This window comes from Kogia breviceps, chromosome 5 (assembly GCF_026419965.1).
Source record: "Kogia breviceps isolate mKogBre1 chromosome 5, mKogBre1 haplotype 1, whole genome shotgun sequence".
In the NCBI taxonomy this organism is placed as follows: Eukaryota; Metazoa; Chordata; class Mammalia; order Artiodactyla; family Physeteridae; genus Kogia; species Kogia breviceps.
In genome coordinates, this window is record NC_081314.1 from 101,775,862 (window position 1) to 101,803,805 (window position 27,944).

At 38.4% G+C, this 27,944-nt stretch overlaps 1 pseudogene; it reads right to left on the reverse strand.

Annotated features, from left to right (window-relative positions):
• Nucleotides 1-1,240: 1,240 nt before the first annotated feature.
• LOC131756878 (actin-related protein 3 pseudogene) lies at nt 1,241-27,940 on the reverse strand (annotated as a pseudogene).
• Between the last annotated feature and the right edge of the window lie 4 nt (nt 27,941-27,944).

Below are 27,944 nucleotides of genomic sequence, written 5' to 3' on the forward strand. Positions count from 1 at the left end.
GGCCATCTGCAAGTCAGCAAGAGGGCCCTCACCAAGAACCAAATCTCCAATCTGCTAGCCCCTTTTTCGTGGACTTCACAGGCTTCAGAACGATGAGAAATAAATGTTGTTTAAGTCACCCAGTCTATGGTATTTTGTTACAGCTGCCTGAAATGACTAAGGTCATGGAAAGGGATGAAGTGCTGATACATGCTACACGTGGATAAACCTTGTTAAGTGAGAGAAGCCAGACACAAAGCCCACCAAAAAAATAAAATAAAGTAAAAAAGAAAGAGAGAGAAACGAAAAAAAGAACAAAGAGGGAACAGGTGCATTAGAATCACCCCCAAATCAGCTGATAGAGATTTAATTGGCATTGCCAGTGATTTCTGTCGTAGGAGAGGGGTTAGAAGAGCAGTCAAAATAGACAACTGTTTGCACCTGCAACACCACTTTGTGTCTGCCTCTCACAGTTTGGGTCAGTGGCATGTGCTTAGACATGTGAACCAGGAAGAAATTTCAATAAACAGAGGCTGAAACTGGTGTGGTAATACCTGAATGTTGTGAGCATTTCTTTTTTTTTTTTTAAAAAAGAAGATCCAACAGGCTGTTTTTATTAAAAAAATTTTTTTTTAATCAAGAAAAAGAGTCCAAGGAATTAAACTTAATCCAATAGACAGTTGGCCCTTGAACAATGTGGGGTTAGTGGCGTGGACCCTCCACTCAGTGAAAAATGCGTATATAAGTTATAGTCAGCCCTTCATAGTTCCTCCGTATATGTGGTTCCTCCATATACGTGGTTGCACATCTATGGATTAAATCAACCACAGATTGTGTAGAACTGTAGTATTTACTATCGAAAAAAAATCCACATATAAGTGGACCTGTGCAGTTGAAACCCTTGTTGTTCAAGGGTCAACTGTACTAGCTTCTTAGTTCTAAAACACTTGCAACAAAAACCAATTTTCTTTTAGTGTGGAGGGTAGCATTTCCTAATTATTGGAATTCCTTGGCCCATGAATGAGTAAGGGCAAGTGTCATGAGGCCTCTTAAAGTTAAAAAATTTTTTAAATCTTTGACTGTGGTAACATATAGCATGAAATTTACCATTTTAGCCACTTTTAAGTGTACAGATCAGTGGCATTAAATACATTCACATTGTTGTGTATGAAGCTACTTTTTGAAATGTACTTTTTACTTGGTCATTTTTTTCCTTCAAAATATAAGAGTAACACTCAAAGTCTCCGCACATCCAGTTAAGTTAGGTCAGTATCCTTGTAGAGAGAACTCTGACACCAATAAGATAATGCTGAATTACTTCATTTACTACTTTTTAGGTAGCTAAATTCTAGATTAGCAAATTCTGGATGAAAAAAGATTTCAGGTTCCAAGGATCTGTCGTAACCAACGTCAATGGAAAATTCTTTCTTTGAGATTGCCTTGATTCTAGTATACTGTTTAATCTACTTGGCCCCTCTGTGTCATACTTGTTAAATTCTTTTACTAAATCTGGGCAGACATAACTGTAGCACTCCTTTACTTCCATAGCTGTTTCCAGGGATTGCCCTAGAGGAATTCCTACTTCTTGGCCTCTCAGCAGTTGCTGAATGAAATACAGTACAGCTCACCTTGTGACTGGAATGTGCTTACCTCAGCTGCCAATCACATGTCCTGTAGCCACAGAAAGGACAGGAGTGACAGCATCTTAATACCAGTCACTATCAGTTTTCCTACATGTCTTGTTTCTCAGGATACTGTTAATGCAAGCACAGCCTGCATGGCTATGTACAAGCCTGGAATATTGAAGTACTCAAACCATATTTCAGTAGTATATTCTATTTTCAGGAGCATTTAATGGAGATTTAATCAAAAGAAAGTTATGACATTCAGCTTGTGCTTTAAGTTTGAGAGAACATTTGCTCTATAAGCCTTTCCATTAGGTGACAGCCTTAAACTATACCATGATGGACTGGCCACTTTATGGTACCTGTGGCTTTTTCTATTACTTCATTCTTTTTCACCTCTAATTTTGTTTATTTGGCTTCTCTTTTTTTCTTAGTGAGTCTGGCTGAAGGTTTATCAATTTTGTTTATATTTTCAAAAAAACCAGCTCTTAGGTTCATTGATCTTTTCTATTGTGTTGTGAGGTTTTTTTTTGGTCTCTATTTCTGCTTTGATCTTTATTATTTCCTTCCTTCTGTAAACTTTGGGCTTTTTCTAAGTCTGTCAGATGGAAAGTTAGGTTGTTTATTTGAGACTTATCTTGTTTCTTGTGGTAGGCCTGTATCACTATAAACTTTCCTCCTAGAACTGCTTTTGCTGTGTCCTATAGATTTTAGAAAGTTGAATTTCTATTTTCATTCATCTCAAGGTATTTTTTGATTTCATCTTTCATTTCTTTGTCGATTCACTCTTTTCTTAGTAAGATGTTGTTAGTCTCTACATGTCTGTGTTTCTTCCATTTTTCTTCCTGCAATTGATTTCTAGTTTCATACTGTTGTGGTTGGAAAAGTTGTTTAATATAAATAATTTCAATTTTCTAAATTTATTGAGACTTGTTTTGTGGCCTAACATGTTATCTATCCTGGAGAAAATTCCATGTGCACTTGAAAAGAATGTGTATTCTGCTGGGGTTTTTTGTTTGTTTATTTGGTAGAATGTTCTACAGATATCTATTAAGACCATCTGGTGTAGTGTGTCATTTAAGGCTACTGTTTCCTTATTAATATTCTGTTTGGTTGATCTGTCCACTGATGCAAGTGGTATATTCAAGTATCCTACTATTATTGTATTACTGTCAATTTCTCCCTTTATGTCTGTTAATATTTGCTTTATATATTTAGGTGCTCCTATATTAAATGCACATATATTTATGAATGCTATATCCTCTTCTTGGATTGACCCTTTTATCATTATATAATGGTCATCTTTGTCTTTTGTTACAGACTTTATTTTAAAATATGTTTTTTCTGATATGAGTATTGCTATCCCAGCTTTCTTTTCATTTCCATTTGCATGGGTTATTTTTTTCTATTCCTTTACTTTCAGTCTTCTGTTCTTCCTTGATGAGTTAGTGTCTTAATTCCTTCTTCTTCCCAGTAGAAGCCAATTCTCCTAGCCTTCATTCATACTAAGTGTAAATAGTGTCAAATACATTATGGTATTATTCTTCCAAGGGTATTTACTTTTTTCTAAATTGAAGGTATAATGGCTTAGTATGGCCTTTGAATAATTATTTTCACAATGAGAAAAGATATCTTTTTCAAAAATAGTTTGTTTTGTTTTGAAATTCTTATTGACATTTAAAATTTTGAGAAATATTATGCAGTGGTTTGATATACATTAGAACTCTGGAGAGAGAATAAAACTGTTAGCAGAAAAGAAAAGCTATCTGTGGGCTTACACAGGATAGTATCTCACTTTCTTTCCTTTTCTTTTTTGGAGAAGTGGCAAAGAATGATTCCCTTTTCACCTTGGCTCTGAAGGATATGTTTTATGTGTTGGCAAGTCTTACCCTTGAACATAAATGAATTATACTAATAGTAACCAGAATCTCATAGCATTATTAGTGTTTGATTTGATTCTGGGGAGAACTACCACTCCACAATCAAACAGCAAGCAATAGCATTTAAAGTAGTTGCCTGTCTGTAGGCAAGGTTGGCCATAAATTCCAAATATTTCATAGACCACCCACCCAGATAACTCTGGTGGGACACACACATACACAGGGAACCGCCACTAAGAGACAAGCACTCAGGATTATGCAGGTCATGGTCACCAGACACTGGCAGGGTTGGCAAGAGCATCAGTTGTCATTTTCTACTATGGGGGTTTGCTTTGTGTCCAGAGCCCATATCAAACACATTGCTGCAACTGAGCAGATTGTCAGTCACAGTAAGTTTCATGGAAATGTTTTCCTGCACTTCTCTGATGCATATAAATAAAGTGAAAATCCTGCTTTTCTTTCTTCAGAAACTGAAATGTAAAGATTGTAAGAGATAGGTATGATCACAACATAGCAGTTCTTGAAAACATATTCTATAGCTTAAACCAAATCGTTTTCTTCCCATGAGTGAATTGTCTAGCAGTATAAGTTTCTGAAAAGCCTGTATAATCAGAATTCCAGAAATACCTGAACCCAGGTGAATCCTACCACAAAGCATGTTGGGACTACATATCATAGTCCCCTTGACAGGGGCACATATAAAATTGATGTTGAAGTTTGGTCTTAGGTTAGTTGTTTGTCTTCTTATTTATTTCCCCTGTTATTTCTTGGTGAGAGGGAGTATCTTAACTCTTTCTTCTTCCCAGTTAAAGCCAATTCTTCTTCTGTTATTTTTAGTTTGAAGTTGTGACATTTACTCCCTATTTTCCTTTCAAATGGGAAAATTGGTGAAAATACTTTGTAAACTATGATGTGCCATTCATTTTTTAAACTATCATGATTTATAAGGTTTTTTGTTTTTTTGTTTTGTTTTGTTTTTTATAAGGGTTTTAAAATTGCATTTGGCACTATTTACAGAAAGGATTTTTTATTGGTTATGGATTATGTTTCTGGTAGTATCTCACCCAGAAGATGTCTCTTGTCCAGGGCATATGTCTATAAGAAGCAAATTATTCCTTCTGCTTGCATTGCTACATGCTTTGAAGAAAGGGCAGAAGCCAGAGCTAAATCTGTGATTCAAATAATGCCAACAGTACTTCTGCTTAGATAATTATATGAAGCCAGATGGGATTAATTAGGAACACTATATAGTCACAACTGAGGCACCAGCTTTGGTTCCATTCCTGTGGCTCCCTGGTGCTACTATTAATCTCAGAATTTTAGGTAGTGATGCTGGAGTCCAGACTCACCACCGCCATCAGGGAACTTTGAGGAGAGTTTTAAGACACTTTGAGGAGAGTTTTAAAGGCCTAGGCTTCTCCCTGCTACTGCTGTTTTGCCCACATTTGCAAAAGATTTGGTTCAGTAGGAGGAACAGAGCAGAGAGAAGCCCTGTACTGAGGGCAAGTGATGGTGAAAGGGCCAAGTTTTCTGCATGGTGGTCAGGTTGGGGTGGCAGCTGCTCCTGCCACCAGTTTTATCCAGGTTTGCCTCCCAGATCTGTGGGATACCTAGCCCTCTTATCCAGCCTCATGCCTCGAGAGGTGTGATCTGGATGGAATGGGCTGAGGCCAAACCAAGAATTTTGGGCAAGGAGAAATGTATGTTCTTGTTAAAGGCAAGGTTGACCTGGGATGCAAAGAAATGTCTGAATCCTGCAGTCCAAGCAGGGAGGTGGAGAACAAAAACTCTGATGTGAAAGGTTAACAACAGAGAATGGGAAAGATGGAATAAACTATGCAGACCCTGGAAAACCCTTCTGAGGCAACAAAGCATCCATTCCTTCAATGCCTTTTGACCTGAAATGTGATTGATGTGAAAGCAATGTTCCTTTTACTTTAGGTTTTCATTGCCTGTAGCTCCTTACCTATGAATCGTTGGATCTGAGACCTTGTTGAGCTATGTGAGGACTTAGAAACCCAGTCTTTTCCTTCTCACTCTCACCAGGTGATATTTGATGCATTTGTCTGGCGAGTGTTCCTAATGTAGAGGTCTAGACATCAAGCTTTAGGAGTAGAAACTCCCATGAAAATATCATAGCAGGTTTGTACATTAAATGATTATTTCTAAAGACAAATATGTACATACTAGTTCATGTGTGCAATCAGAATAAATTTGTTAATGATGAGGAAGGAGTTAATGTAACTGAACTGTGACCCAGTTTGCCCCTGACTACCAGGGGATGCTCCACCTAGGATGAGGGGGAAGAAGGCAGGTCCTAGACAATGTGATTCTGGACCTTTAGGTAATTAGGCTAATGATCTTTGCTAGCAGGAGTGCTCTTAGTAAGATGTCCTTGAAAAATGACATGAAAGGGCTTCCCTGGTGGCGCAGTGGTTGAGAATCCGCCTGCCAATGCAGGAGACACGGGTTCGTGCCCTGGTCCGGGAAGATCCCACATGCCGCGGAGCGGCTGGGCCCGTGAGCCATGGCCGCTAGGCCTGCGCATCCGGAGCCTGTGCTCCGCAACGGGAGAGGCCACAACAGTGAGAGGCCCGCATACCGCAAAAAAAAAAAAAAAAAAAAAAAAAAAAAAAAAAAAAAAAATGACATGAAAGCTAGAGTATAAAACAGAGATGTATCATAAATAAAATGTTCCCTTACTCTGTGAGATAACCCCATATATCCTCCGTTGGAGAGCTCATCTATCATTTTGGACCAGAGAGTGAGTGCTCATCATAAGAAGGGGGCCACCTCAATGTCCCCAAATCCTCTCTGCTTTGTCTGAGCCCATGGATTACCTGACTCTTTTACATCATTATGAAAGCTTGATACTGGGTAAGATCTTGATTTGTGTGAGTCTAATCCTTTGTATTAGCACAGGCACTAATCAAATAGAGCAAAGAAAACAAAGAAAATGGTACCAAGTGCATGTGCCTGTCTTCTAAGATCCACTTTCTATACTTAGCTCTTGTTAAAAATTTTAATTTATGGGGAAGAATAAAAATGAAATAAAAGAGAAAAAATTTAAATCAGGTTCTTTAAGTATTCAATGGATTAATTTTTTTCTATTTTTTTATTGTGGTAAAATACATATAACTTAAAACTTACCATTTTAATTTTTAAGTGTACAATCCAGTAGCATTAAAAACATTCACACTGTTGTGCAACCATCATCACTATCCATTTCCAGAACTTTTTTATCATCCCTGAAAGAAACTCTATAGCCATTAAATAATAACTCCCCAGCCCTAGCACCTGGTATCTTCTATTCTTCTTACTGTCTTCATGAATTTACCTACTTCAGGCACCTCATGTAAGTGGAGCCATAGAATACTTGTCCTTTTGTGTCCAGGTTATTTCACTTAGCATAATGTTTGCAAGATTCATCCATATTGTAATATGTATCAGGATTTCATTCCCTTCTAAAGGTCAATAATATTCCATTTTACATGTATACCACACTTTGTTTATCCATTAATCTGTTGATGGATATTTGGGTTGTTTCCTCATTTTGGCTAGTGTGAATAATGCTGCTATGAACATAAGTGTATAAATATCTGTTTGAGTCCTTGTTTTCAATTCTTTTGGGTATATACCCAGAAGTGGAATTGCTGGATCATATGGTAATTCTATATTTCACATTTGAGGAACTGCCATACTGTTTTCCACAGTGGCTATGCCATTTTACATCCCCACCAACAATGCAACAAGAATTCCAATTTCCCCACACCCTTGCCAACACTTGTTATTTTCTAGTATTTTTTTATGATTGCTACCTAATGGATGTCTTACCTATCTTTTTGCCAAGTCTCATTATTAAATAACAATAAATTTAATAATATTTTACTGCTTACCAGCTTGTTCCTGCAAGCAGCTAGTTGCAACTTTCTGGCCAGTCTTGCCTCTGGAACAACCTTGTCCCTGAAGCAAAACTGCCGAGACTGAACTGCTTAGCTGTCTCTTTGGGGGGTCTTTGCTGATATCATTTCCCTCTTGTCACCTCCAGCCAACTTCTTTGGGAAACTGATGGGTGAACAATAGAGAAGCTTGTTGGACAACTTGGAATAACTAGCATTACTTCATTCAACAAAAAGAGTTAAGGGATAATAAGTTTGCATCAACTTTCTTTACAGGATCTTTCTATAGTGTGTCATCTTACTCAGCTTTGACTATTCATGCAGGTGAAGAGGGATTTGACATATATGGCCTGATCCATTGCCCTGTTCATTATTCTCTTCTTCTTGGTATGGTTTACCTTCTAGAAACTTAAAAGGTATATTTGTTTAAGGAAGGTGCTTTTTATTTCCTAATGTAATGATTATCGATATTTCAAATACAATATTCAGTAAATGTCATCGAGGAATTTATATTACTGATTGCTTAAGCCATCATTGCCTTAAAAGTGCATGCACATTCTGAATGTCAGAGATTGGTTTTTTCATTATTGTTGTTAGTAAAAGCAGTATCTGTTCACTTTAGATCTTTAGGGCCTGTCTGCTTCTGTTGCTGCTGAAGCCCAAACATTCAAACTGCAGTTGGCACTACAGAGATGGGAAGCCAGGCTGGGGCCTGTTCTGCCTCCTGGTTGTTGATAAAGCTGTCAGCCAGATTGTGGGGGCAGAATTCTGGCAAGACTAGTGTTCGGAATTTCTTAAGCTTAGCCAGCTGGCAATGGATGTCATCCAGGAGATAAATATGACACCCTAATTCCCTGCTCCATAAAAATACACACATCCATCATAATATTTCATTTTGATGTTTCTGTGATACACTGTGGGCTGCAGAAATCTCTAAATAGGATCAATTAGGAGAAGCTGAATGCAATGTGACATTTTTAACATTTTTTTGTTTGTTTTGTTTTTTGAATTATTGAATTTTATTTCATTTATTTTTTTATACAGCAGGTTCTTATTAGTCATCCATTTTATGCACATCAGTGTATATCTGTCAATGCCAATCTCCCAATTAATCACACCCCCACCCCCACCTGCTTTCCCCGCTTGGTGTCCATACGTTTGTTCTCTACATCTGTGTCTCAATTTCTGCCCTGCAAACCGGTTCATCTGTACCATTTTTCTAGGTTCCATATATATATATGCGTTAATATACGTTATTTGTTTTTCTCTTTCTGACTTACTTCACTCTGTATGACAGTCTCTAGATCCATCCACCTCTCTACAAATGACCCAATTTCGTTCCTTTTTATGGCTGAGTAATATTCCATTATATATATGTACCACATCTTCCTTTTTTTTTAAAACATCTTTATTGGAGTATAATTGCTTTACAATGGTGTGTTACTTTCTGCTTTACAACAAAGTGAATCAGTTATACATATACATATGTTCCCATATCTCTTCCCTCTTGCATCTCCCTCCCTCCCACCCTCCTTATTCCACCCCTCTAGGTGGTCACAAAGCACCCAGCTGATCTCCCTGTGCCATATGGCTGCTTCCCACTAGCTATCCACCCTACGTTTGGTAGTGTATATATGTCCATGCCACTCTCTCACTTTGTCACAGCTTACCCTTCCCCCTCCCCATATCCTCAAGTCCATGCTCAGTAGGTCTGTGTTTTATTCCCATCCTACCCCTAGGCTCTTCATGACATTTTTTTCCCCCTTAGATTCCATATATATGTGTTAACATACAGTATTTGTTTTTCTCCTTCTGACTTACTTCACTCTGTATGACAGACTCCAGGTCCATACACCTCACTACAAATAACTCAATTTCGTTTCTTTTTATGGCTGAGTAATATTCCATTGTATATATTTGCCACATCTTCTTTATCCATTCATCTGTTGATGGACACTTAGGTTGCTTCCATGTACTGGCTATTGTAAATAGAGTTGCAGTAAACATTGTGGTACATGACTCTTTTTGAATTATGGTTTTCTCAGGGTATATGCCCAGTAGTGGGATTGCTGGGTCATATGGTAGTTCTATTTGTAGTTTTTTAAGGAACCTCCATACTGTTCTCCATAGTGGCTGTATCAATTTACATTCCCACCAGCAGTGCAAGAGAGTTCCCTTTTCTCCACACCCTCTCCAGCATTTATTGTTTCTAGAGTTTTTGGTGATGGCCAATCTGACCAGTGTGAGATGATATCTCATTGTAGTTTTGATTTGCATTTCTCTAATGATCAATGATGTTAAGCATTCTTTCATGTGTTTGTTGGCAATCTGTATATCTTCTTTGGAGAAATGTCTGTTTAGGTCTTCTGCCCATTTTTGGATTGGGTCGTTTGTTTTTTTGTTATTGAGCTGCGTGAGTTGCCTTGTAAATTTTGGAGATTAATCCTTTGTCAGTTGCTTCATTTGCAAATATTTTCTCCCATTCTGAGGGTTGTCTTTTGGTCTTGTTTATGGTATCTTTTGCTGTGCAAAAACTTTTAAGTTTCATTAGGTCCCATTTGTTTATTTTTGTTTTTATTTCCATTTCTCTAGGAGGTGGGTCAAAAAGGATCTTGCTGTGATTTATGTCATAGGGTGTTCTGCCTATGTTTTCCTCTAAGAGTTTGATAGTGTCTGGCTTTCCATTTAGGTCTTTAATCCATTTTGAGTTTATTTTTGTGTATGGTGTTAGGGAGTGTTCTAATTTCATTCTTTTGCATGTAGCTGTCCAGTTTTCCCAGCACCACTTATTGAAGAGACTGTCTTTTCTCCACTGTATATCCTTACCTCCTTTGTCATAGATTAGTTGACCATACGTGCATGGGTTTATCTCTGGGCTTTCTATCTTGTTCCATTGATCAATATTTCTGTTTTTGTGCCAGTACCATATTGTCTTGATTACTGTAGCTTTCTAATATAGTCTGAAGTCAGGGAGTCTGATTCCTCCAGCTCTGTATTTTTCCCTCAATACTGCTTTGGCTATTCGGGGTCTTTTGTGTCTCCATACAAATTTTAAGATATCTTTGCTCTAGTTCTGTAAAAAATGCCATTGGTAATTTGATAGGGATTGCATTGGATCTGTAAATTGTTTGGGGTAGTATAGTCATTTTAACAATATTGATTCCTCCAATCCAAGAACATGGTGTATCTCTCCATCTGTTGGTATCATGTTTAATTTCTTTCATCAGTGTCTTATAGTTTTCTGCATACAGGTCTTTTGTCTCCCTAGGTAGGTTTATTCCTAGGTATTTTATTCGTTTTGTTGCAATGGTAAATGGGAGTGTTTCCTTAAGTTCTGTTTCAGATTTTTCATCATTACTATATAGGAATGCAAGAGATTAATGTGCATTAATTTTGTATCCTGCAACTTTACCAAATTCATTGATTAGCTATAGTAGTTTTCTGGTGGCATCTTTAGGATTCTCTATGTGTAGTATCATGTTATCTGCAAACAGTGACAATTTTACTTCTTCTTTTCCAATTTGTATTACTTTTATTTCCTTTTCTTCTCTGATTGCCGTGGCTAGGACTTCCAAAACTACGTTGAATAATAGTGGTGAGGGTGGACATCCTTGTCTTGTTCCTGATCTTAGAGAAAATGCTTTCAGTTTTTCACCTTTGAGAATGATGTTTGCTGTGGGTTTGTCATATATGACCTTTATTATGTTGAGGTAGTTTCCCTCTATGCCCACTTTCTGGAGTGTTTTTATTATAAATTGGTGTTGAATTTTCTCAAAAGTTTTTTCTGCATCTATTGAGATGATCATATGGTTTTTATTCTTCAATTTGTTAATATGGTGTATCACATTGATTGATTTGCATATATTGAAGAATCCTTGCATCCCTGGGATAAACCCACTTGATCATGGTGTATGATCCTTTTAACATGTTGTTGAATTCTGTTTGTTAGTATTTTGTTGAGGATTTTTACATCTATGTTCATGAGTGATATTGGTCTGTAATTTTCTGTTTTTTAAGTATCTTTGTCTGGTTCAAACCAATATGGTGCCCTCATAGAATGACTTTTGGAGTGTTCCTTCGTTTGCAGTTTTTTGGAAGAGTTTGAGAAGGATGAGTGCTAGCTCTTCTCTAAAGTGTGGTAGAATTAACCTGTGAAGCCACCTGGTCCTGGACTTTTGTTTGTTGGAAGATTTTTAATCACAGTTTCAATTTCATTCCTTGTGATTGGTCTGTTCATATATTATATTTCTTCCTGCTTCAGTCTTGGATGGTTATACCTTTCTAAGAATTTGTCCATTTCTTCCAGGTTGTCCATTTTATTGGCATAGAGTTGCTTGTAGTAGTCTCTTAAGATGCTTTGTATTTCTGCGGTGTCTGTTGTAACTTCTCCTTTTTCATTTCTAATTTTATTGATTTGAGTCCTCTTCCACTTTTTCTTGATGAGTCTGGCTAATGGTTTATCAATTTTGTTTATCTTCTCAAAGAGAACCAGCTTTCAGTTTTATTGATCTTTGCCATTGTTTTCTTTGTTTCTATTTCATTTATTTCTGCCCTGATCTTTATGGTTTCTTTCCTTCTACTAACTTTGGGTTTTGTTTGTTCTTCTTTCTCTAGTTCCTTTAGGTGTATGGTTAGATTGTTAATTGAGACTTTTCTTGTTTCCTGAGGTAGGCATGTATAGCTATAAACTTCCCTCTTAGAATTGCTTTTGCTGCATCCCATAGGTTTTGGACCATTGTATTTTCATTGTCATTTGTCTCTAGGTATTTTTTGATTTCCTCTGATTTCTTCAGTGATCTCTTGGTTATTTAGTAACATAGTGTTTAGCCTCCATTTTTTTTTTTTTTTTTTTTTTTTTTTTTTTACTTTTTTTCCCTGTAATTCATTTCTAATCTCATAGCATCGTGGTCAGAAAAGATGCTTGATATGATTTCAATTTTCGTAAATTTACTGAGGCTTGATTTGTGGCCCAAGATGTGATCTATGCTGGAGAATGTTCTGTGCGCACTTGAGAAGAAAGTGTAATCTGCTGTCTTTGGATGGAATGTTCTATAAATATCAATTAAATCTGTCTGGGCTATTGTATCATTTAAAGCTTGTGTTTCCTCATTAATTTTCTGTTTGGATGATCTGTTCATTGGTGTAAGTGAGGTGTTAAAGTCCCCCACTATTATTGTGCTACTGTCGATTTCCTCTTTGTAGCTGTTAACAGTTGCCTTATGTATTGAGGTGCTCCTATGTTGGGTGCATATATATTTATAATTGTTATATCTTCTTCTTGGATTGATCCCTTGATCATTATGTAGTGTCCTTCCTTGTCTCCTATAACATTCTTTGTTTTAAAGTCTATTTTATCTGATATGAATATTGCTACTCCAGCTTTCTTTTGATTTCCATTTGCATGGAATATCTTTTTCCATCCCCTCACTTTCAGTCTGTATGTGTCCCTGGGTCTGAAGTGGGACACTTCTCTTGTAGACAGCATATATATGGGTCTTGTTTTTGTATCCATTCAGCCAACCTGTGTCTTTTGGTTGGGGCATTTATTACATTCACGTTTTAGGTAATTATTGATATGTAATGTCCTATTACCATTTTCTTAATGGTTTTGCATTTGTTATTGTAGGTCCTTTTCTTCTCTTGTGTTTTGCACTTAGAGAAATTCCTTTAGCATTTGTTGTAGCATTTGTTTGCTGGTTTGGTTGTGCTGAATTCTGTTAGCTTTTGCTTGTCTGTAAAGCTTTTAATTTCCCCATCGAATCTGAATGAAATCCTTGCTGGGTAGAGTAATCTTGGCCATAGTTTCTTCCCTTTCATCACTTTAAATATGTCCTGCCACTCCCTTCTGGCTTGTAGAGTTTCTGCAGAGAAATCAGCTGTTAACCTTATGCAAGTTCCCTTGAATGTTGTTTGTCATTTTTCCCTTGTTGCTTTCAATAATTTTTCTTTGTCTTTAATTTTTGCCAGTTTGATTACTATGTGTCTTGGCATTTTTCTCCTTGGGTTTATCCTGTATGAGACTCTCTGTACTTCCTGGACTTGGGTGGATATTTCCTTTCCCATGTTAGGGAAGCTTTCAACTATAATCTCTTCAAATATTTTCTTGGGTCCTTTCTCTATCTCTTCTCCTTCTGGGACTCCTTTAATGTGAATGTTGTTGCATTTAATGTTGTACCAGAGGTCTCTTAGTGTCTTCATTTCTTTTCATTCTTTTTTCTTTATTCTGTTCTGCAGCAGTGAATTCCACCATTCTGTCTTCCAGGTCACTTATCCGTTCTTCTGCCTCAGTTATTCTGCTATTGATTCCTCCTAGTGTAGTTTTCATGTCAGTTATTGTATTGTTCATCTCTGTTTGTTTGTTCTTTAATCCTTCTAGATCTTTGTTAAACATTTCTTGCATCTTCTTGATCTTCACCTCCATTCTTTTTCCAAGGTCTTGGATCATCTTCACTATTGTTATTCTGAATTGTTTTTCTGGAAGTTTGCCTATCTCCAGTTCATTTAGTTGTTTTTCTGGGGTTTTATCTTGTTCCTTCATCTGGTACATAGCCCTCTGCATTTTCATCTTGTCTATTTTCTGTGAATGTGGTTTTTGTTCCACAGGCTGCAGGATTGTAGTTCTTTGTGCTTCTGCTGTCTGCCTTCTGGTGGATGAGTCTATCTAAGAGGATTGAGCAAGTTTCCTGGTGAGAGGGACTGGTGGTGGGTAGAGCTGGCTTTTGCTCTTGTGGGCAGAGCTCCTTTTTTTTTTTTTTTTTTTTTTTTTTTAAATAGAAAAACTGCTAAATATCTTGGGCCTGTCTTTCTGGCACTTTACACAAGCAACTGGTTTTATAAAATAGAGTTGATGGAATCAGAAATAAAAATTTAGTTCCCTCACTTGAGAAACTAGGATCTTGAGTTGAAGTAAAAGTTTCTAGAGACATAGGTGATTTTAAGAGGCCCTAAAGTGGTTTGTCAGCTATTTAAAATGCTATTCAAAGTGTGGTCCAAGGGCCATCAGCATTACCACCAGGAGGATCTTGTTCAAAAGAAAAACAAACAAACAAACTTAGGTCACTTCCCAGAACTGCAGGAAGAAGAATCTGCATTTGAACAAGATCCCTAAGTGATTTGTAAACACAATAAAATTTGAAAAGTGCTTATTTAAAAGCATACAGTTGGGCTTCCCTGATGGCGCAGTGGTTGAGAGTCCGCCTGCCGATGCAGGGGATGCGGGTTCGTGCCCTGATCTGGGAAGATCCCACATGCCATGGAGCGGCTGGGCCTGTGAGCCATGGCCGCTGGGCCTGCGCATCCGGAGCCCGCACCTCCGGAGTCTGTGCTCCACAATGGGAGAGGCCACAACAGTGAGAGGCCCGCGTTCCGCAAAAAAAAAAAAAAAAAGCATACAGTTGACCCTTAAACAGCGTGGGGAAATAGGGGTGCTGAACCTCCACATGGTTGAAAATCCCCGTATACGCGGTTCCACCGTATCCATAGTTCTGTATTCGCTATTCAACCAACGTATCCATAGTTCTGTATTTGCTATTCAACCAATTGCAGATTGTGTGGTACTGCAGTCTTTCTATTAAAAAACATCCAAGTATAAGTGGACCTGCTCAGTTCAAACTCTGTTGTTAAAGGTCAGGAAACTCTATTTTTATTGAAATTTAGAGGAAGATTTCCTTTAAATCAAGTCACAGACTCTTTTAGATGCACAAGATGCTCCTTCTCCTCTTAACATGTAATTGAGTAAAAGAATACCCTAAGATGAATTTTAAAATACTCTGTCTTCATTAAGTGGCTATTGATTAAATTTTGGCAGTATCTTTTTTTTTAAGCATCTTTATTGGAGTATAATTGCTTTACAATGGTGTGTTAGTTTCTGCTTTATAACAAAGTGAATCAGCTATACATATACATATATCCCTCTTGCGTCTCCCTCCCTCCCACCCTCCCTATCCCACCCCTCTAGGTGGTCACAAAGCAACGAGCTGATCTCCCTGTGCTGTGTGGCTGCTTCCCACTAGCTATCTATTTTACATATATTTGGCAGTATCTTAATTGAACTACTATTTCCAAGGCCTTCAAAATTTCTCTATATATACTCTACATCAGTTGTAACAGTAAAGTGAGTTTTCAGGGATATGCTCCATTTCATGTAGGTTGGGGTGGATTATAAATTGATACACCTTTCTGGAGTATAGCCTAATTTCAGCTCCTTCACAGCCTCTGGAGAGAGACTGAGGAAGGTTATGAGACTGTACCATCTTCATTCTTAACTAGTTTAACAAATATAAAGATTTAATTTCTTTTATGTAAAAATTTTAGGTTTATTATTTTTTGTTTCATTTTTAGATTTTGTTTATTCATTCATTTATTCAAAAAATATTTATTAAGGGCTGGAGGATTTTTTTCCCTATTCTAGAAGTGTTTTAGAATTCAATACAAATACAATTTGAGTGAAATAAAACTTAGCAAATTCATTGAGTATGGAAAAAATATATTTTACTTCTTGTCCTATTACTATTCAATACTGTGTTTTTATAGAATTGTTGTATAAAACAATCATACATTAAAACATACATATCAAACAAGGTAGTATTTAATACACAGCTTTAAATTTGGAATGGGAATTTGCATTTCACAATATTTAGAATTTTCACCATTAGCTACATGTACATGATTCATGCCTTTAATATGAAAAGTGTTTCATTTTTGTTCCACAGCTTCAATAAATAGCTCTGACATTAGAACAAATGTTTATGTCCACGTGTAAAGTCTGGCAATACTGTGGCTTGACTTTTCCAACTATTTTTCCCACTAAAAGTGTCTAAGGATGTTGAGTTATTGAAATATCTTTGCTACTTCGATTTGGTAAGTGTTTCATAGTATGCTTTGCAGAGCAATTTCGACGTCTTAGGAGGAGTTTATTAGCTCATGAGGGAAAGTAAAGTTCTAACATGTACGGAGTTGCTATGATGTTTAACTAGAAGATCAAAAGTAAAATTGAACACTGTGTTCCCTTCCTCATCTTTTTTTCTGTAATTATCATCACATTTTAGCAAAATTAAGAAATCTCAGGTTGTTTCATATGCTGATAGTACTGTATTGTGGCCCTAAACATGTACACACACATATGTCCTGTTCTTAGAAATAGAGAAGAGGGTATGAGGTCATTTGTGATGAACATTCTGGTCCCAGATTATTCTAGAGTGTTTGCTGACAAAATTCACACTAGAAAAATCATTTGGCCACCATTATAGGTGTGTGTGAGCTGCTTGTTTTTAAGAAAATATTCGCAGACATTAAGGTGATACAAATTTCAAGATATTTTCATTGTTTTGTGCAATGGACAATTAGAGTCTGAAGTGACTAGAATTTTTGTGTTTAGAGAAGGGATAATTCATAAACATTCCCAAGTAGTGTATCATGGTTTTATTAGCTCTCACAACCTTTCCTAATATCTCTTTCCTGGAAAAAGTAAAGCAGCCAGACAAGCATAAGTTAATTGCTCAATTTCATATTGTTAGACATTACAAGTTAGAAAACAAATTAAGGAGTTTTCAGTTCTCACTATTTGTAAACTACTTAATGTTTACCATGTTGAAAAACCCTGGAATCTAGCTTTTTATAACATAGTGGGGCTCAGTGTTGAGAGTATGAGGAAGTCCCAAATATGAGGAGGCATGGAGAAAACCTGTGTCCTAGTGCACACCTCGACACTTCTTGTATTATCTCACCTGATGAAGATGAAATATAATTCATAACCTCTTGGGTAATAATGAAGTTACTGAGCACAGATTCCTTGACTCTTCATATTCCTGTGGCTTACTGGGGTGGAGGTCATAAAGGTGTGACAGTGCATCAAACATGAGCTACAAGCTTTCAAGTGTTGTTCATCTCTAACTCAAGGTTGTTCAGCTCTAACCCTCTGCACATAAATATTGCCAGCATGCCAAATTTTTGTATAAACCCAAACAAGACAAAGGCACAGTCAGTGTGAGACACCTAGAGAATCAACAGGCATTTTTTTGGTTGTGCTTAAAAAATGGTTTTCTTAAGAAGATCCACATTGCTGATATGAATTCCAGAAGTGGAAAAACAATAGTTCTGGAAATCAACCACGTATAGACAGTCAATAAGATGTATTACTATATCTTGTCCATTTAGGAACACTGCCACTTTCCCCTCAGGTCCAACTCTTTAAAGTTAATATAGTTTAAAAATTGAATTTTGGGAAGGACTAGTTGACATTTGATAATTAAATATATATATATTATATATATATAATATATATATATATAATATATATATATATATATATATAAAAAGAAGCAGGAAAATAAAACCCCAAGAAGGACAATCACATTGCTTTATTTCATGGAATAACAGCTGGAATGTTCATTTACTGTCTTTTCTAGGCTAATAAAATTTATTCTAAAACAGCCTTCCAAATACCACTATGAAAGCCAAGAATATATATATATTTTTTTGCTAGAAATCAAATGACTTCTTGCAATACTGTTTTATGGAATCTGCTGATTATTTTACCATTTGGGCATAGAGATATAGTCTCAAGAGCTGTAGAAATTTACACCAAATTCAAATCACCACTTCTTATGCTGCATAGTTGAAAACATACAACTTTAAATACATCTTCATATTCTTGTTCACTAAAATCAACCCACAATTATTTAGAAAGTGATCAGGTGACAATTATCTGGTGTTTTGCCTGGTTTTGGGTGTTCATCGTTTGCCCATACTTACCACTGTTTGTTTCTGAGCCCCAATATTCCCCTCTCACCTCTTCATTTTTCCCTAAAAGACTGTTGGTATAATGAGGAGAATATGCCAGGCCAGCCATTGATATTATATTAATTAGCCTGTCCAGAGTATGATGGAGGATGAAAATACTAGATAAATTAAATGTTAAAGAGCTCTCCTTGGGGGTGACATGAAAAGTCATACATTAACTTTTATGAATAAAGATACTTGGAACTTTTGCCAGATGAATCTGGTAAGTACAGATCTGGATTTTATTACTTTTATTTGAGTTTTCATGATTATGTGTGCAGATAGTCCCAATTAGAGTATCTGTCTGTCTTCTTGGTATTGTTGATTTCAGCATATGTCTCTTCATTAATTAAAACAGTAATAACGATAACAGTGAAAACTAACATTTATTTAGTGAGCTTACTACCATGGTGGCCAGTAACTCTCAAATCGTATGTAAATAGAGTGATATCCTTAAGATATTTACAATAGTGGGGAAAATCAAGGTGAGTGCTATTATTATCCCCTTAGAAGAGGTGAGGAGGGCTTCCCTGGTGGCGCAGTGGTTGAGAGTCCGCCTGCTGATGCAGGGAACATGGGTTCGTGCCCCGGTCCGGGAGGATCCCACGTGCCGCGGAGTGGCTGGGCCCGTGAGCCATGGCCGCTGAGCCTGCGCGTCCGGAGCCTGTGCTCCGCAACGGGAGAGACCACAATAGTGAGAGGCCCGCGTACCGTAAAAAAAAAAAAAGGTTAGAAGAGGTGAGGAAACTGATGCACAGATAAGTTGAGTCATTTCCCCAAGGTTATACAGCTAGTAAGAGGTATAGTCAGGATTTAAATCCAGAGCATGTTCCCTTCACCCTTAGGCTGTATAGCCATTCACTTGTGGGCAAAGCACATGGTGTTTTTTACCCCTGGCTGGTATGGGTATTGTCTGCTGGCATACTGTGGAGATTCATAGTGGACATTGTCAAGAGGATGATAATAAATAGAATAAATTTCCTGCGTGATATTCTTGGAATGGAAGTCGTAGGATATCATCAACATGGTCACATGGTGACCTCAGCTCCTCTTGTCCCTCACTCAGACTGTCAGCTCATGGCAGGTGAGTCACAAGTAGGCTCTCTGTGGCTAATGGCATGTGCTTGGATATTTCTGCTTCATACTGCCTTGGACAGTGTGCTGAAGATCAAGCATGTGGACACTGTGACACGGTTTCAGCCAGTCTTCCAACTTTTGCTTGGCAAAGTCTCAGGAGGTTAGACCAAAGATTTTGAAATAAAAATTATGAAAAGAATATAATTGGTTTTGTCATTAACCTTTTCGGCTTAGAGCTTCACTTTTCTTTTGCCTACTTAGTAGCTATTGGGTAGATTGTGGTGTAAATGATTGTAGAATTTGTCAAATTAAGAATGTTAACCTTCTATTTTAATACAATATCACTCACTCCCCTGCCCCAAACCCTTTTTTCTCTAGCTTGGCCTTTTTGGATTCAATTCAGCAAAAGTTATTCACCAAGATTCAATATAAGCAAAGCTCTGTGAAAAATGTTATGGGTATTTTGATAGGGATTGCATTAAATCTTTAGATTGCTTTGGATAGTATGGCCATTTAAGACACTTAAAAAAATTAATTAATTATTTTATTTATTTATTTTTGGCTGTGTTGGGTCTTCATTTCTGTGCGAGGGCTTTCTCTAGTTGTGGTGAGCGGGGGCCACTCTTCATCGTGGTGCGCGGGCCTCTCACTATCGCGGCCTCTCGTTGCGGAGCACAGGCTCCAATCGCGCAGGCTCAGTAGTTGTGGCTCACGAGCCTAGTTGCTCCGCGGCATGTGGGATCTTCCCAGACCAGGGCTCAAACCCGTATCCCCTGCATTGGCAGGCAGATTCTCAACCACTGTGCCACCAGGGAAGCCCCAGTATGGCCATTTAAAAACTATTAATTCTTTCAATCCAAGAGCACAGTATATCTTTCTATTCTAGCTCCCGCTTAAGGAATATTCATTTTATATCTACCAAGTCATGTGTATACATTTCTTTCTTGCCCAACGAACTTATTAGTTAAGGCAAAATTGACTGTTTCTAGGCTTAAATGATTTCATTGTTGAAGGAAATAGACTGTTTAAGTAAATCAATAAAACCTCTTTTGCACAACATAAGAAATACAGAATGTTAAGGGTCTGAGATTTTTCACTTTTCAATTAGTGTTGATATCATCAATTCATTTTTTAAACTGTAAATGGTGTATTCTGATCATAGAGTGCATGTTAGAAAATGGGCTACTACCAGCAATTTCTGGATTTAGGTATTTTTCATCTAAGAGGGTGAGCAGTCTTCTAGTTCTAATTCCTACATTCCTAAGAAAGAACTCTTATAGATCTGGTGAGGGAGCTGGTGTCCAAAGATGATCTCCCAATGAGCCATATTTCCTGGTATTCACGCTGTATTCGTTTCTTTTTAAAAAAATAAATTTATTTATTTTATTTAGTTTACTTTTGGCTGCATTGGGTCTTTGTTGCTGTGCGAGGTTTTCTCTAGTCGCGGTGAGTGGGGGCTACTCTTCGTTGTGGTGCACGGGTTTCTCATCATGATGGCTTCTCTTGTTGTGGAGCACAGGCTCTAGGTGCACGGGCTTCAGTATTTGTGGCATGCAGACTTCAGTAGTTATGGCTCGCGGGCTGTAGAGCGCAGGCTTAGTAGTTGTGGCACACAGGCTTAGTTGCTCTGCGGCATGTGGGATCTTCCCAGACCAGGGATCAAACCCGTGTTCCCTACATTGGTAGGTGGATTCTTAACCACTGCAACACCAGGAAAGTCCCACGCTGTATTAGTTTCTTATTATTATACTTAATAACAAATTGCCACAGATTTTGTGGCTTAAACAACGTAAATTTATTATCTTACAGTTCTGTAGGCAATAAGTCCAACATGGGTCTCACTAGGCTAAAATCAATATGTCAGCAGGGCTGAGCTCCTTTCTGGAGGCTCTAAGGGAGAATCCGTTTTCTTGCTTTTCCACATTCTAGAGGTCACCTGCATGCCTTGGCTCATGGCTCCCTTTCTCCATCTTCAGGTGAGCAATGACAGGCCTAGTCCTTCTCATACTGATGTCTCTCTGGTTCTTTGGAGCTGAGAGAGTTTCTCCAGTTTGAAGCACTCATATTTTAGATTAGGCACACTGGATAATACAGGATAATCTCCTTACGTCAAGGTCCATATACTTTTTTTAAAAAAATATTTATTTATTTATTTGGCTGTGCTGGGTCTTAGTTGTAGCATGAGGGATCTTTTCCTTTTCTTTTTTTTTTTTTTCAGTTGCGTAATGCGTGCGGGATCTAGTTCCCTGACCAGGGATAGAACATGGGCCCCCTACATTGGGAGCATGGAGTCTTAACCACTGGACCACCAGGGAAGTCCCTCAATGTCCATGTCCTTAATCACATCTGCAAAGTCTCTTTTGCCATGTAAGGTAACATATTTACAGCTTCCAGGGATTAGAATACAGACATCACTGGAGGGCCATTTTGCTGCATATCCTAATGCCCTTATACAAGCCCCTTCTCTGAATCTGAGCTGTTCTTGTGACTCTATCTTAAATAGTAATGATGGTATGTGGCTTTTGAAGCATTGATAATTCTACCTGGGCCTCTTGCAATTCTAGTGTTTGGATACTCCCTGTTGGAACTCAGCCCTGTGCTGTGAGAAGTTCAAACCGCACGGAGATGCCAGGTACAGAGGCTCTGGTTGACAGCCTGAGCAGAGCTCCCCTTGATAGCCAGTAACAACTACCACATATGTAAGTGAGAATTCTTAGACGTCTAGTTCAGTCAAACCTTCATATGACTGCAGGCCTGGCTGATATGTGACTGCAAGTGCATGAGAGATGCCAAGTGACACTTCCAGCTGAGTCCAGCAACCACCTGAACACTGAGAGGAAATAAATTATTGTTTAAGGCCACTAGGTTTTGTTTTCAAAACTGCATAACCAGAAAGTCAAGCTGGGATGAGATTTCTATCCTTTGACAAATCAACTTTGGTCAGGGGTTAAGATTGTCTCTGTCAGGTATCTTAACTTCAAAGAGTAGAAATTAAATCTGGTTAACTTAAGCAGAGGAAATATTTCTCTGCTGCCTGCTTGGAAACTTCTGCAATTTGGTTTGGTTCCTCACTTTGGAATGTTATGACACTTGTTTTCTGGTGCTTTTCAGTCTCTATTGCCAACTTAATGGTCCAATTTACAAATGAGATTGGGCGTCTTCTAGAATTTTAATGAGGATTGGAGAACCAGGCTTGGGGATGTCAACCTAAATAAAGAGGGAAACTGGGCAAGCTCAAAATTGTCAAAAAGATGAGTTTATTCAGGAATAGCAGAGAGGAATTACAAATCAGGACAGGCAAACTGTAGCAAGCTACAGGCAACTTTCCTTGGCCTCAAAAGTGCCACACCAAGGTGCCCACACCAAGTCCCTTGCCCTCATCACTCTGCTGAGTTACCGTCTACTTTCGGTTTGGAAAGTCTCTTAGATTCTGAGCTCCCTCCCTTTGGCTGAGCTTTCTGACTTTATTTGGGATCTGTTTGAAGGCTTTATCCTCTGATGAATACTCATTTGTTTTCTTATTGGAAGTACGGTAGAATTTCGGTTTAATTCCTATGGAATTCTTGAGAGCAACAATTAAAAATAATATAAGTGGATGTGAGTGGAGCAAATAAATACTATTAGAACACTTCCACCTCCTTATGAGAGACTTTGGTCTTTGAGACAAAAGACTCCCGTGAGAGAATAAGGCTGGATTGACAATAAGTCATCCGCCAACTGCAAGACAATTTTCATGCAACAAGGGGCACCTGGTCATGGGTCAGATAACCAGGACAAAGGCCATCCCCTGGAAGAAAAATCTAAAGAATCTTGTGAAAGGCACACTCTAGAACAAAACACAACTCTCAACCCCGAAAGCATACCCATCAAGCTATTTAGGAATTTTTCTTTTGCTCTCAAAAAAACCTATGATGTATGGGATTCCAGTCATTTAAATGCTCTAAGGATGGCCCTCCTTCAGGGACCTCAGCCAGTTTTACGTTACAGAATTATGGTCTCTCCTCACGTGCATTTTTGACTAAATGGACCAAACTTAGTAAAGATAATTTAGAAATTCAATGGCCATTATGGGGAATTTTTGATTTCCCCAAACTTGTTTCTCTCCAGAGTAAATTAGAAGACTGTAGCAATAGAACTAAACATACTTAATGAGATAGATTTTGTGTGTGTGTGTGTGTGGTACGCAGGCCTCTCACTGTTGTGGCCTCTCCCGTTGCGGAGCACAGGCTCCGGACGCGCAGGCTCAGCGGCCATGGCTCACGGGCCCAGCCGCTCCGCGGCATGTGGGATCTTCCCAGACCACGGCACAAACCCGTGTCCCCTGCATCGGCAGGCAAACTCTCAACCACTGTGCCACCAGGGAAGCCCGAGATAGCTATTTTAATTGGTACATAGAGACTTTTAAATGTGTTCAGGATTCAAAAATTGCCTCTTTACAAATTACTATTTCTAAGTTAGCTAAAGCAAATAAACAACTGAAAGGAGATAAAAAATCATTTGAGGTCTCTTCCTGCACAGCACCAGCTGAGGTTTCCCTTACCCTATTGCTCCACCTCCTCCATGTACACCTTTGCCCTCTTCTAACCCCCTTCCTTTATCTGAACTTTCCTTCCTCTCTAATGCTGAAACTTACCAACTTTCCCTTAAAAAAATTAGGTTTTCTGAGGATCCTGCTAAACCATTAATTTCTTACATTCCATGGACCAAAGCTGAATCTTGAGCTATAATAAAAGAATTTCCTAAGGTAAATGAAGATCCTCATAGATTTGCAGAAGAATTCAATGTTTTAATTCAGACTTATCAACCTGGCTTCTCCAGTCTTTATCAATTCACGTACTTGCTTTCTGGAAAAGGTTAAGCCCAGCGTTGGATGAAAACTGCTAATTGGGAAAGCCCCAAACAATCCTTAGAATTCCAAGTAAGTCAACCACTGGCTCTTTTATATGACCAAGCTCATGCCATACCCAAAAGGTGGCATCTTGCCATCCCAAGAGCTTTCCCTAAACCAGTAGACTGGAACAAAATTCAGACACGTACCCCAAAGCCTGCCAAATCTGTTTATGATTATTACAGCAGACTCCAGGTTGTCTTTAAAGAAAATTCTGGACTTGCTATAGATGTTGAATCCACCAGGGTAGCCTTTAAATCAATGTCTATAAATGGTTTAAACAGATCTATCCCTGTTAGTCAAGAGAACTCACATAGAATGGGAAACAATGCCCACCTCTGATCTTGTCAATCTAGCTAATCAGTTAGGCTGCACCCTAGAAGATGATTCCAAAAGAAGGGCAACTAAAATTTTAAATCTTCAACTTCAACAAATGGAATCTCCCAAACAAACTTTCCCTCCTGGGCTCTGTCATTATTGTAAAAAAAAACCTGGCCATTGGAAAAAGGACTGCTACAGATCAAAAAGGTCTAAGCTTTCTAAGAGCCGAGGGTCAGACTCATCCCAATGATGGGACTCTGAGGAAACACAGGGACTGTTTCCCATCCTACCATTACACAGGCCATGGGAAACTACTCTCTAGATTGGGGATGAATCCCTTACAATAATCATCTACATAGGTAGCTGCTCTCTCTGTGCTCCAACCCTACTATAATTAAACAGTCTCTTTCTTCTCAGAGTAGTACATTTATTCAAATAGTGGTGGCCTCAAATAAACGAAAACATGTCCCTATTTCTAAACCTATACCCTTTTGCTTGGGATCTTTGCAAGGTAACCATTCATTTCTCCTCAGTGAATCATTTCCTGTCCACTTACTAAGATGAGATTTCCTAGAAAAATATCATGCTGCTATTTCTTCCTCTTGAAAGGAGATATATAACTCTTGAGTTCAAAGCCCTTGAATCTCAGAACCTCATCCCCAAGAAAATCCAAACCCTTTTTCTTTCATATTACTTTACAAACCAGGGAAACTCAAACTTCAGACTTATCCCCATTATTAGATTTAGTGTCCCCTATTTTGAGGGCAAAATCCTCCACAGACATGGGCAGAATTTATAGAGTCTCCCCGTTAAAAACCAAATTCATTCCTGAAATCCTCTTCCCAGAATTGCTACCCTATAAACAAAGAAGCTTTACAGGGCACAAGACCTAGCATAGAAGACTCATAAAGCACAGAGACTTACTATCCCTTGCATCAGTCCTTGTAAAACCCCTATGTTACCTGTAGGAAAACCTAATGGTCAAGGATGGAGATTTGTCTAAGATCTCCGAGCAATAAATAATATTGTTATTCTTCACCATCCTCTTGTTCCTAATCCCCATGTGGTGTTTTTAGCATCCATCCCTACTGAAAGCAAATTTTTTACCTTGATTTATGCAGTGCATTCTTTAGTATTCCAATTGATAAGGCTAGCCAATATCCTTTCGCCTTTACTGGGGAAGAGCAACAATATACCTGGACAGTAATGCTCCAGAGTTTTACTGAAAACCCCTCTTACTTTTCACAAATTTTAAGAGCTGACCTGGATGATATAAAATTCTCTGGGGCTTCCCTGGTGGTGCAGTGGTTGAGAGTCCGCCTGCCGATGCAGGGGACATGGGTTCGTGTCCTGGTCCGGGAAGATCTCACATGCCACGGAGCGGCTGGGCCCGTGAGCCACGGCCGCTGAGCCTGCGTGTCTGGAGCCTGTGCTCCGCAATGGGAGAGGCCACAAGAGTGAGGCCCGCGTACCGCAAAAAAAAAAAAAAAAAAAAAAAAATTCTCTGGAGGCTCCGCCTTACTACAATATGTAGATGATTTACTTTTCTGTTCATTCTCTCAAACCTCCTCACAAGAAGACAGTATTCAGTTTTTAAAGCTCTTAACCACTAAGGGACACAGGTCTCAAGTGAAAAATTGCAATTTGTTCAAACTCAAGTTGGGCATTTAGTATTAGTACATTTAAGCTCAGGAGAAGGGTTATACCTAGATCCTGATAAGCTTCGTAGCATCTTGAGCTTCCCCAAACCTAAAACCAGAAGTCAGCTACAGGGTTTTCTTGGGCTAGCTGGTTATTGTCACAATTGGTTCCAAACCTCTCCTTAATCACCCAGCCCCTGTATGTCTTATTAAAAACCACTAAACCTGATCCCATTATCTGGGAAGACCAAGATGACTTAGCCTTTAAAACCTTGAAGGAAAGCTTAATAAATCCACCTGCTCTTGGCTATCCAAACTGTCCTGTTCTTTCTGTATATGAAAAAGAGGGAGATGCCCTTGGAGTACTTACTGTAAAACATGGGGGCTACCACTGACCTCTAGGTCACAAATCTTAAGATCCTGCAGCCCGAGGTTACCCTCCATACCACAGGTTTATCCCTGCTACTACCCTTCTGTTAAAGGCCACTGAAGACATAGTCAAGGGATCCTCCCTCTTTGACCGTCTTTCTACCTCTTGCTGTCAAAGCTCTCTTGGACTCACACCACACCCAACACCTTTCAGCAAACCATCTTACTTCTTATGAAATTCTCTTGCTAAATGTCCCCCATATCACCCTTGTTCATTGTAACAATCTTGACCCTACTACCCTTCCTCCTTCTTCCATGGACAAAACCCCTCGTGACTGTTTGACTTTGATGGATCACCTAGTACCCCCTAGTTACAAGAAACCCCCTTTAACAAACGTTAATTTCCCATGGAATACTGATAGCCCTTACTTGAAAGATGAAAATGGTAAATATCGTGCTGGATATGCAACATCAACTCCTTTTGAAATCGCTAAGGCAAAGACCCTTAGCTTTGACCACTTTAGCCCCAAAAGCCAAATTATACACTCTTACTTGAGCATGTATTCTAGCTAGGTAAAACTGCAAACATCTATACTGATAGTTGATATGCCTTTGGAGTAGCCCATGATTTTGAAATATTATGGAAACAAGACTTTCTTGCTTCCAGTGGAGACAAAATTAAAAATGGCCCTTATGTCCCAAACTTATTAAATGCTGTACTCCTGCCAGCAGCCTTGGCTATTATTTAACGTTCTTGGGTATTCTAAGTCTGACCCTCTGGAAACCAAAGGAAACCACCTCGCTGATGTCTATGCAGAAAATGCTGCTTGTATGGGATCCATGGACCGAAACTTTGTTATGGTCCAGAAAACTATTTCCTCTGGCAACAACATAAGAGAATTAACCAGGGGAATCCAACAAATGGCCCCTGAAAAGGAAAAAGCAAATTGGAGATCTAAAATTTGGAGATTGGACCCAATAATGAACTGGTACTCTCAGAAAATCTAAAATTTTTATTATTAATTACCATACATGAGTTAAATCATTGGTCAACTGATAAAGTGATAATGTTCATGAATCAATGTTGGTGGGGAAACCAACACTGCAAGGCTGCAAAAAGTCCTTATCTTGCTTGTTCTATCTGTCCTGAATTTAACCCAGGGGAACCTATTTGTACTGCCCCTGGATATTTTAATTTACCATTTAATAGACCTTTTGAGGTTTGGCAAATGGATTTCATACAGTTGCCCCCATCTCATGAATACAAGTATGTTTTAATAATGGTTTGCATGTTTTCACACCGAACTGAAGGCTTCCCATGTAAACAGGTGAGTGCATCTTCTGTACCTAAAATCTTATTTAAAAAATTATTCCCACTTGGGGAACCCCCCCAACCTTGAACTTCATAGTGATCGAGGAACCCACTTTGTCGATCAAAACTTGGCAATTCTGTGCTGTCTGGCAAGTTCTGCAGCACTTTCATTGTG